The following is a 10,659-nucleotide window of genomic DNA, read 5'->3' as shown; positions in this document are numbered from 1 at the left end:
GGTTTAGTAACTAGGCTAGTGTTAAGTAATTTGGCAGAGTGAGGATTAGAACAAATCTAAGTATTAGGGACGATGGTCTGGCCTAGTAAAATCTATATTCAATGTTCCTGTAACTTAAATTGTTGAAATACTCTTTAAGGGCGAGGCTGTATCTTCTTGTTTTTGAAGGTACAATAACAACATACGATTAATTTCATTTTTTATATCTACTCCCAAATATTTATTTTCTGGGACTATTTATGACTTTGATAACTATTGCAATATAATTTTATGTGTAGAATTCTTACTACTTAAGTTTATTCATATTAACAGATTATTTTTTATTCTGTGTGGGAACTGCACAAAAGTTCATATTGCAAACCAATAGAACATTTTTAATGGAGACTGATAATTCCTACTAGAAATTGCCTCAAAGTTTTATTTTTGATAACTTCACAATAAACTGACTTAAAGAACTGTAAGAATAATTACCTTAAAGCACTTGTTTCCAAAGTCACTTTTTAATTGTCATCATTTTCAAGTGTGATCAGCCTGTCATCCACATTTAAAACTATTGAGATATCATTGTGAAATGAAGCAAAAGCGATTAATCAAAATAGAAAAAGAACTAGATCTGTTCTCAACCTCAAAACTTCTTTTTTGTTTCCTCTTCAAGGTGAAAGCCTCCCTGTTTGCTGCTGGCAGTGGATGTAGTGGCTTTTTAATAGTTTTGGAGGCTGGAAAGTACAGTCTGGGGAACACATCGGAGAGGGTGTGGGTGGTGGCTCCTCTATAGCAATGAAGAGTTATCACATGTCAAGAATGGGCTGAGCAAGAGAGCTGTGAATTTGTTTTTACTGGGGTATAAGACATGGTCTAGGAAATGTCACCTTGGGATATCCTCCCTGCCCCCTGGGAATGTGCATTCTAATCTTCCTGGGATGGTTTCTGGAACTTTTTCTTTTTCTTGGAGCTGCTCTTGCTGCCAGCAGCCTCTTCAGGTCCACTGCTCACTGGCTCCTCCTTGGAAGAGAATTTCCTTTTTCTTGGGGACACTCCTGTAGCCTGCCTCTTCAGGAACACTGTTTCTTCCTTGGGAGGATTTCTTCCTCTTGCAAACACTGTGCTGCCAGCTCTCTCTTCAAGATCACTACTAACCAGCTCCTGTGGGGAAAAAATATTTCTTTTTCTTGTGTTTGGAGAAAGAGATAAGTAAGTGGGTCTAACTTTCCATTCTGAGGAACCTCCTGGGGCTTTGGCTTTTTTTCCTTTTTGGATTTTTCACACATCTCCTCTCACTCCAGAATACTGCTACTGTTTTCTGAAGATGCGAGGGCAAGTGCAGCCAGCTGTTTATTTCCATCAAGAGTTTCTCCTGTTTCTCCAGCTTCCTTGCAATGTGTCTGCAGCTGCTTCCTCTGCCTGAACTGTTGTTTCCTTCTTGACATCCAGATTCTTCTGTGGAATCTCTTCATTCTCATAGGACAGCTGATACTCAACTTGTTCTTGAAGCTTCTCTCTAAATACACTTGTGGGCACCTCAGAGAAGCAATTGATTAGTGAGGCAATACTGCATTCGTTTGCCAGGTATTGGGAGATGTGGTCTTTGTTCTCAGCAGCTGCTCACCCAGTGAAGGTGGAGTGGACTATGAGTCCGTATTTTGGTATGTTACTCCTTGACTTCAGGGCTCTGGAAACTTGGTCCCTTTGCTGGGCCCTGGGAATCACTAAGATACCAGGACTGGCTATAGGACATGTGTTTTTGATTTTCTTGGGTATATGCCTGGGAGAGGACTGGCTGGGCCATATTAACTCCATGTTTAAATTTTTGAGGAACCTGCCAACTGTTTTCCAAAGTGGCTGCATCATTTTAAATTAAATTACCACCAGCAGTGTATGAGGGTTCCAGTTTCTACATATCCTCACCAACACTTACTGTTATCTGAGTTTTTGATTCTAGCCATCCTAGTGGGTGAAGTGGATTTTGTGGTAGTTTTAATCTGTATTTCTCTGATGCCTAATGATGCTGAACATCTTTTCATGTGCTTACTGGCCATTTGTACATCTTCTCTGGAAGCATATCTATTCAAGTCCTTTGCCCAATTTTAAATTAAATTATTTGTCTTTTAATTGTCCAGTAGTTCTTTATTCCGGAAACGAGTTCCTTACCAGATGTATGAGTTAAAAAGAATTTCTCCCATTTGGTGTGTTGTCTTCTTTTAATGGTGTCATTTGCAGCACAAAAGTTAAAAAAAAAATTTTTTTTAAAAGATAAATGGTAAGGGGATCTTAACCCCTGACTTGGTGTCGTCAGCACCACGTTCTCCCAAGTGAGCAAACCGACCATCCCTATATAGAGATCCGAACCCGTGGCCTTGGTGTTACCAGCACCGCACTCTCCCAAGTGAGCCACGGGCCAGCCCTAAAAAAGTTTTTAATTTTGATGACGTGCAACGCATGTATTTTTCTTTTGTTACTTGTGTTTTTGATATTATATCTTAGAAACCCTTTCCTCATCCAAGGTAGTGAAGATTTACACCTATGTCTTCTTTAAGTGTTTTCTAGTTTTCGCACTTACATTCAGGTCTCTGATCCACTTTGAGATAATTTTCGCACGGGGTTAGTGGTCCAGCTTCATTCTTTCACAGGTTGACATGCAATTTCCAGCACTCTTTGCTCAAAAGCCAAGTTGTTGCTGAGAAAGACGACTTCATTGGCTCCATCTCCCCATTTATCACCCGCTCTTCACTTCACAGCCCAAGGAGGCCAGTCGGGCCCACTCTGCTGGGCTCTAAGGGCCCTCGCCAAGGTCTGCGTTCCTCCAGACGCCCGGACACCACCTCCTGTTCCCCGCGGCCGTCCTCCGCGGTGCCTTCCGGGCCGGCCTCCCACCGGAGGAGCGCTTCCAGCCTCGCAGCCGGCCTCCTCTCTTCGCTCGACGTGCGCTTCCCACGCAACGCGCTCTCCTCAGCCTGGACGCCCGGAGTCCACCCCGGCTCCTCCATTAGCCCGCGCCGTCTCCACGTCTCCGGCCCCGGCGGTGTCCCACGCTCCTTAGTTCTCCGGCGCCCTCGCGCGGCCGCGAACGCGCAGCGGCGGTCGACGGCATGCGTCCCTGCCGGCTTGCCGTAGCGGCTGCGCCGCCGTTTCCTCAGCCCGTGGCCCCGGATGTGCCGAGCGGCTGCGGCGCCGCCTCAAGCCTCCCGCCTTCCGACGCGGCCGGTGCGCGGCCCGAGCCCAGGGTGAGTGGAGGCGGTGCGGGGGTGCGGGGGGTGACGGCGCAGGCCCCGCTTCCCCGCCGCGGCCCGCCCGCCTCGCCGGTCCGGAGCGCGTCGGGACCAGGCCGCGGGGCCGCTTTGTGCGCGGGCTGGGACGTGGGGCTCGGCAGGGACGCGGGGCCGGGGCGGGCGACCTCCAGCTGTCGGCTCGCCCCGCGCGGTTGTCGCACTTTTCTTCTGCTGTGCTGTGTGTGGGTGTCGGTTTGTTGGGCCTTTCATTGACCGGTGCCTTCGCAACGCGAGAGTCGCCGCCGCGTCCGGCCGTCCGTGGGAGGCTTCCTGCCGCGCACACGGGCTGCGGTGTGACGGGCCCGGGTGCCAGCCCCAGTGCTTGGCGAGGGCGGCTGCGACGGGTTCCCTCCCGGCGGCTTGTCTTCTGCGACTCCACGCCGGCACCCTTCGCGGCAGGGCAGGTGCAGAGCGAGCAGAGTCGGCGCCTGAGCCTGCTGCCGCCCGCGTCAGCGGGTTCCACTCGTGCCCCCTCCGGACCCTTGTGCGTGCCGTTCCCCCTGCCCGGAGCGCCCTTCCCCCAGGCCTCTGCTTACATGCCACCTTATCCGAGGGGAAACTACGTATCAGAATGTTTTAGGGCCTATCCCTGCGAGTGTAGGTGAGTGTTATTCTGTTTATTTGTATCTTCTGATGTGTTTAAAGGATATGTTTGGAGTGAAACGATTTTTGTAATTTTTATGTGGTATGCACACACGAACTCTGAATGGCTGAAAAAAATAACAAAACCGTATTTTAAGATATCTAAATCATTCTACTATCCAGAGATAAGCACAATTAACGGTTTCCTTATGGCCTCTTGTTCTAGCCATGTAATTTTTTTTAAGCAATTGGGATTATATGATGTGATTTTATGTGGTTTAAAAACGTACAGTTAGCATGAGCACATGCCATTGAAACCTCTACACTGACATTTGTTGGTGCTGTTGTATTTGTGAAGCGTTATTTGTTTAACCTCTTGGTTGGACTCACTTTCTGCCTACTCAAGGTCTTTAACCTCGTCTTCAGTTTGTCTTCTTTTCAGTCTTCCCACCAACTTGCAAACTCTTCCTCTATTCTACACCCTCTGCAGCTGCCCTTTTGAGGTCTTACTTCCTTTTATACCAGGATCAGAAAGGATTGTGTGTAGTCCCTGGCACCGTTTTCTCTTCGCCTTTTTTCTTGAACCAACTTTGGTTAAGCTTTTGGTCCCCACCTTTCCATTGAAACGGCTCCTTTTGGGGTTACCGGTGTCCACCTGGTCCGGCTGCTCATTGCTTCCTTTAAAATCCAGACCCCCCACCACGAGGCACCACTCTGTCTATTTTTCCTTCATCTCACTGGCTGCTGTCCCCAGTCTTCTTGCCGGTTCCTCCTCATCTCCTGTACCTGTTGGTACAGTAATGCCTTGGTGGTCCTCAGACATCCTCTCTGGTCTGTAAGTCCCAGGTCGTAGCACCCTCTGTCAGGACCGTGTGCATCGATATATCCTGCATGTACATCTCCTGGCTGGGTCTTCCCATCCCAAACCACCACCTCTACTCAGTTCCATCTCAGTCAAAGCCAGCTCCATTCTTTTAGTTGCTCTGGCCAGAACTCCTCGTAATGAACTACGTGTTTCTTTCACATCCTACATCTGGTCTGTCAGCACTTTCCAAGTAACTCTCAGATCTGACTGCTCTGTGGTTTATTCTGAACACAGCATTGGGTGATGTTTTTAAGATGGAAATCAGAAATGAGGTACTGCTCTGCTCAAAATCTTCCACATTTTCTCGTCTGCCTCGGAAAAAAAGCCAAAGTCCTGAAGGCAGTTTGCGAAGCCATTGGTGACCAGGCCCGTTCTTCCTCTGTGATCTCCTGTCCCGGCACCCCACTCCTTGTCCCCTTTTTCCAGCCACCCCAGCTCAGGCACACCTCGCTTTTGTCTGGAACCTTGGGTCACTTGTAGCCATGGGTCTGGCTCTCACCCCATGAATTCTCTCCCAGAAGTCTGCTCTGCAGAGAGGCCTCCCTGGTTGCTTTTGCCCACCTGCACTCAATAGCTCCCTCCCTTCATCCTGCTTAAATTTTTTCCACTGAGCTTGTTATGTGCATGCACTGCTGTGGTTTTTGCCTGACTTCTCCCTCTGCTGTAGTCCCCCGTTATCCAAAGGGATATGTCCCGTGAACCCCAGTGTATGCCTGAAACCATAGGTCATACTGAATTCTATATGTACTGTGTTTTTTTCCTATACATATGTATCTATGATAAAGTTTAACTTATAAATTAGGCACAGTAAGAGATTAACAACAAAATAATAATTATTATTGGTAAAGTATTATTAAGTAAACTAAGGGTTACTTGAGCACAGTACTGTATACTGCTATAGTTGATCTGTTAATTGAGGTGGCTTCTAAGTGACTGACTAGTGGTCAGCATATACGTTGTGGATGCTCTGGACAAAGGGATGACTCATGTCCCTGGTCGGGATGGAGTGGGGGGACAGTGCAAAATTTCATCACGCTACTCAGAATTTAAAATTTATGAGTTATTTACTTCTGGAATTTTCTGTTTAATATTTTTGGACCACGGTTGACCTTGGGTACCTGAAACCGCAGAAAGTGAAATTGTGGAAAAGGAATTACTGTATGTTTTGTTCACTTTTGTATCCCTGGTGTGTCAAATAGTGCCTGACATAGTACGTGCTCAATAAATATTTGTTGGCTAAGTAAATTAATGAAAAAATTCTTTTCTAAAGCAGGGGAGTTGGTAGGGACCTAGGCATACAGATGTAATTAATAGTTAAAGTTGATGCTGTAGTATAGGCTTAATATGCCAGTGAGTTAGAGGATGGAATTTGGCTCTTTGAGTAGGTGAGGTCTCCTGTAGATCTCTGATTTTCGTAGGTAGAGATGAAAGAAAAGGAGCGTCTTGAGCCAAGTTAAAGGTGGAAGTTTTTGAGGCTGTTCAAGGAAGGATTTAGTGACTGAGCCTTGTGTTCTCTTTGTGCCCAGGGATGGCTGTGTGAATTTTGGCATCCACAGGCAGCATGGTGTCTCTTCACGCGGACCTTCAACAAGGCTTGTCCCTCATTCTGGTTCTCCTTGCATGTAGATTCTCCTGTTTTCTCCCCCTGTTCCCTCACCTCTTAATGTTTTAGGGCTTATCTTGCATGGGCATTAATCTTTTCCTCTCTGTCCCGGTTCAGCTGTTGGGGTCCACAACTAGAAACAGGTCATCTTATTCCCACTGAGGCTGCACAGACCGTTCCTCTTCTTGGGACAGTGTGTGCTTGTCTACTTGGTTGCTAGGGTGAACCTGCTGTGTGGCAAGTGGCTGGCTGTGGCAGGCTGGTGGAGCCATTAGCCTCTTCTTTAGGTGGGGGAACCATGACTCTGTACTTGGCTTCATGTGGGAAGCTAGCTTGGCCTGCTTTGCAGCCACATATACAGGGACTGTGTCCCATTGCCTTGAGGAGGTGAAATCCTGGGTCTTAGTGTTTTCTTCCGGACCCGGCATCTTTGGGGCCTGTGATCTCAGCCCTGCCACCCTCTGTGGCTTCTGCTTTCTTTCTAGTCAGTGGAAATTTTTATCTCGTTTTGGTGCATTGTTGTAGAAATAAAATTTAAAATCATTTATTTTCTGAGTGGAAGGCAGGGTCTTTGCACATCACTTTGCCATCTCATTTAGCTTTTTAAAAATTTATACATAGTAGGGTTCACTTCTTTAGTGTAGAGTTCTGTGAATTTTGACAAATATGTAATCACATCACCCTCTGGATACAAAACAGTTCCTTTACCCCTCAAAATTCCCTCATGCTGCCACTCTGTAGTTAACTCCTCCCTCTGGCCCTTGGCAACTGCTGACCTGTGGTCCTATGTTTCTGTCTTTTCCGGATGGTGGAACCTTTGAGTCTGGCATCTTTCACTGAGCCTGATGCCCTTGAGACTCATCCAAGTTGTTGCATGTACTGGTATTTTGTTCCTTTATTATTGCTTAGTAGTATTCCGTGGTGTGGATGCACCACAGTTTGTTTATCTATTCACCCATCGACAGACATGTGGGTTGTTTCCATGTGTTCTTTGTTTGCCAGCCTTTGCTGTTAATACAAGCAGTACTTGAATAAGTCACATGGGAGGACAAAGAGTACAGAAATATACAGAGGACATTGGAATTCCTCTTTGCTCTTGACCTCCTCCCCAGAACAAACCAGTCTGTTATTCATTTTTCCAGCTTTCCTTCTCAACATCAGAACATGGCTTTCTGATGAGTGCAATATCTCCAACAAGGAGGTAAAAATTGGTTCTTAGTAAAGGGGTGAAAAAAATTAGATATTGAAGTGGTTTGTGGTTTCCCAAAGGAAACAGATATACAGTATAGCTGTGGTATTAAAATTTCAGGGGGGTGTGTTTAGGAGAAAAACTGCTAAAAATGTTCCTTAGGGGGGCAATGAAAAAAAAAACATTGAGAAATAGCAGTAGAATGATGAATTGGGGATTTGTAGCTACTAGTTGGTGCTTGATGGAGCACTTCTATTTTTCTTGAGCTTCTCTCTTCAGCTGAAATATATCCCACGTGATTTAGTATAGGAGGCTTTGGTCCATAAGGTTAAGGACCCTCCATCACTGCCAAGATTTAAAGCTCTTGGAACCATAGCCTATTAAATTAGAAGGGACTTGGGAGACCTTGAGTTCTGGCTTTCCTGCTGACCCACTTAGCACCCCTCCACACCAGTGTTCTCTGTTATAACACATATTGTGATAAACCTGTACAATTTCAGATTCAATTTAACTGAGTTTGTATCATTTGGAACTAATTACAGGAACTGGTACAGAAGTTCATAATCTGTCTTGGGGAAGGAGAAGAATGAGCATTTGTTTAGCATATAGGTCTTTTGTTAATAGCTTCTTATTTGTTACATGACATCTGGTATTACAATCTTATATAGAAAGTGCTTTTTCCTGTAATGTTTTATTGTGAAAAATTTCAAAGATACACAGAGATTGAAAGACTTTTACAGTGAACACGTACACCCACCACCTAGTTTCTTACCCCATTTTTTTTGTTGTTGTTGGCTGGCTGGTGTGGGGATTCGAACTGTGACCTTGGTGTTATCGGTACCATGCTGCTCTAACCAATAGCTAACTGGCCAGCCTGTGGAAACACTGTTTTAGATAAACAGTTTCTTTACATTGTAGTTGATTGTTTGTCTAGCTTGACTATAACTCACTGAGGATAGGGACCATTTTTTAAAAAAATTGAGGTAGGGGCCAGCCTGTGGTTCACTCGGTAGACTGCGGTGCTGATAACATCAAGGCCACGGGTTCGGATCCCTATTATATAGGGATGGCCGGTTAGCTCACTTGGGAGAGCGTGGTGCTAACAACACCAAGTCAAGGGTTAAGATCCCCTTACCAGTCATCTTTAAAAAATAAAAATAAAAAATAAAATTAAAAAATTGAGGTATAATTTCCACATAGTAAAGGTTAACACTTTTTGGTGTATAGTTATGTTAATTTTTTGACAAATACATTAAGTCTTGTACCAACATCACAAATCAATCTATACAGTTCTTCACCCCAATTCCCTCATGCATCTTTCTAGTCTGCCCATGTCAAGTTCTGATTTAATCTCTGTCCCCATGGTTTTGCTTTTTCCAGAAAGTCATGTCAGTGACGCACACAGATCATAGTCCTTGAGTCTGGCTTCCTTTGCGTGGCATCTTGCACCTGAGATTCGTCTGTGTGGGGTATGTCCGTAGCTCCTGTTCATTGTATGGCTGTACCACAGTTTGTTGTGTCTGTTCATCAGGTGAAGGTCAGTATTAATATTTCGGTATGTTTCTGTGGATCATCTTTTTATTTATATTTTTAAAATAGTAGTGATTATGTTGTATATTTGTATCCTGCTTTTTTTCAGTTAATATATCTGAACACTCTTCTCTTTTTATTACATATTCTCTATCTAGAACTTCAGCGTTGGGAATTTCTGGTTACACTTTTTGCTTTTGTCATATTACTCTACAATGATTATTTTTCATGCACAATTTTTAAAATTGGTAGGTTACTTTCCTTAGGATAGATTTCTATAAGTAGGATTACTAGGTCAAAGGTTATGGGGTGTAATGGGTCCCCTCCACTTTCCTACTGCTATCTGTAGTCTCTTGCTAGGTAATGTTTTGCTTATGAACCCTTTTGAAATCTTTCTACATCTTTTCAAATTGCTTCCCAAATTCCCTTTAGCAGTGTTAGTAGAGTACCAGTTGTCTTATTTAATGTCTTGGCTAAGTAGATCTGGGGAAATATTTATTTTAGTCTGTGTTACTTTTATTAGTAGCAAGATTGGACATTTTCCTGTAAGTTGGTTAAGTAGATGTTTTTCTCCCTTTATGAACTGTCTTTTCTTGTCTTGAAGTCATTTGTGTATTGAGATTTTAGTGTTTTTCTTATTGATTTGTATGAGGGCTTTTTATAGTACTTGTAGTAGTCTTCTGTTGTGATTACTTCAAATATTCGTTCCAAGACTTTTGGTTTTAAACTTTGATGATTTTTGAGTCTTAAACATTTTAATATTGTGTGTCTTCAAATTCTTCTATCTTTTCAGATACAACTCTATTATTTTTAAGTTTAGGAAATTGAATTCCCTTCAGAGACTTAGTAAGTATTCAGTTTTGTGTTCAAATTTTTCTATGTTTTGATTTTTTTTACATTTAACATAAAACTTGGAAAGTTAGCTTGTAAAAATGCTTAATTCATTTTGATCTATGACTTGTGATGAGAGTTTAGGTTGAATTTCTCCCTGTATCAATCTGTTCTCATAACTTTTTGTTCCTAATTCTTACCTTCCCCCTGGTTTTATGAATTATTATATATGAAAGAGTTTCTTTGTGGCTCTTTGTTCTCTTTTATTGATCATCTTTGACATTCTGGGAATATATTCTAAGGGAATAATCCTAAATATAACCTTTGTGTGTTAATTCTGTTTTTGTGCCAGGTCCACGCTAATATCCATTCATAATGCTTGTTTAAAAAGATCAGGAACAAAAGCTTGTTTTAAAAGTAATGAATGTACCTAAGGCCCCCCACCTTGTGCCCCACAGTGCGTCACTCACTCTTCTAGGCTCTCTACTGGGTGTGTGTGCTCATGGGTTGTAATTAAGGCTAATCTTCTCTGGAATATCAAAGTTACCTTAAGCGGGAATATTAAGGATGTGTCGTTGTCGTCCCCCCTCCCTCCCGCTTAAGATATCTGCTGTGGCTTGGCCACTGCCTTCTGACTCCATCTTCAGAGACCACCATCTAATCAGAACACTCCCTTCTCCTGCTAGTTTAAATGTGCATTTACTTTTTATGTTTGCTGGGAATATACTTGTGCATTCAGAAATTCTGTAGCTTTTGATTTCATGCATACGTGCATTTCTGCAAGGGAACTGGG

The 10,659-nt window shown here is 43.8% G+C and overlaps 1 protein-coding gene across 10 annotated transcripts in view; it reads left to right on the top strand.

The window, feature by feature from the left end:
* Positions 1-3,142: 3,142 nt before the first annotated feature.
* EP400 (E1A binding protein p400) overlaps positions 3,143-10,659 on the top strand; it is a 118,148-nt gene continuing 110,631 nt past the window's right edge. For 9 of the 10 annotated variants that reach the window (XM_063084913.1, XM_063084934.1, XM_063084910.1 and 6 more), the window contains exons 1-3: positions 3,143-3,221; positions 8,886-8,974; positions 9,829-9,881. The gene's annotated coding sequence lies outside the window, so the exon portion shown is untranslated. The remainder of the gene's footprint in view (positions 3,222-8,885; positions 8,975-9,828; positions 9,882-10,659) is intronic. The other variant, XM_063084907.1, reaches the window with a different exon arrangement.

Source organism: Cynocephalus volans, chromosome 2, assembly GCF_027409185.1.
Source record: "Cynocephalus volans isolate mCynVol1 chromosome 2, mCynVol1.pri, whole genome shotgun sequence".
NCBI classification, from domain to species: domain Eukaryota; kingdom Metazoa; phylum Chordata; class Mammalia; order Dermoptera; family Cynocephalidae; genus Cynocephalus; species Cynocephalus volans.
This window is presented reverse-complemented; position numbering and strand designations above follow the sequence as displayed.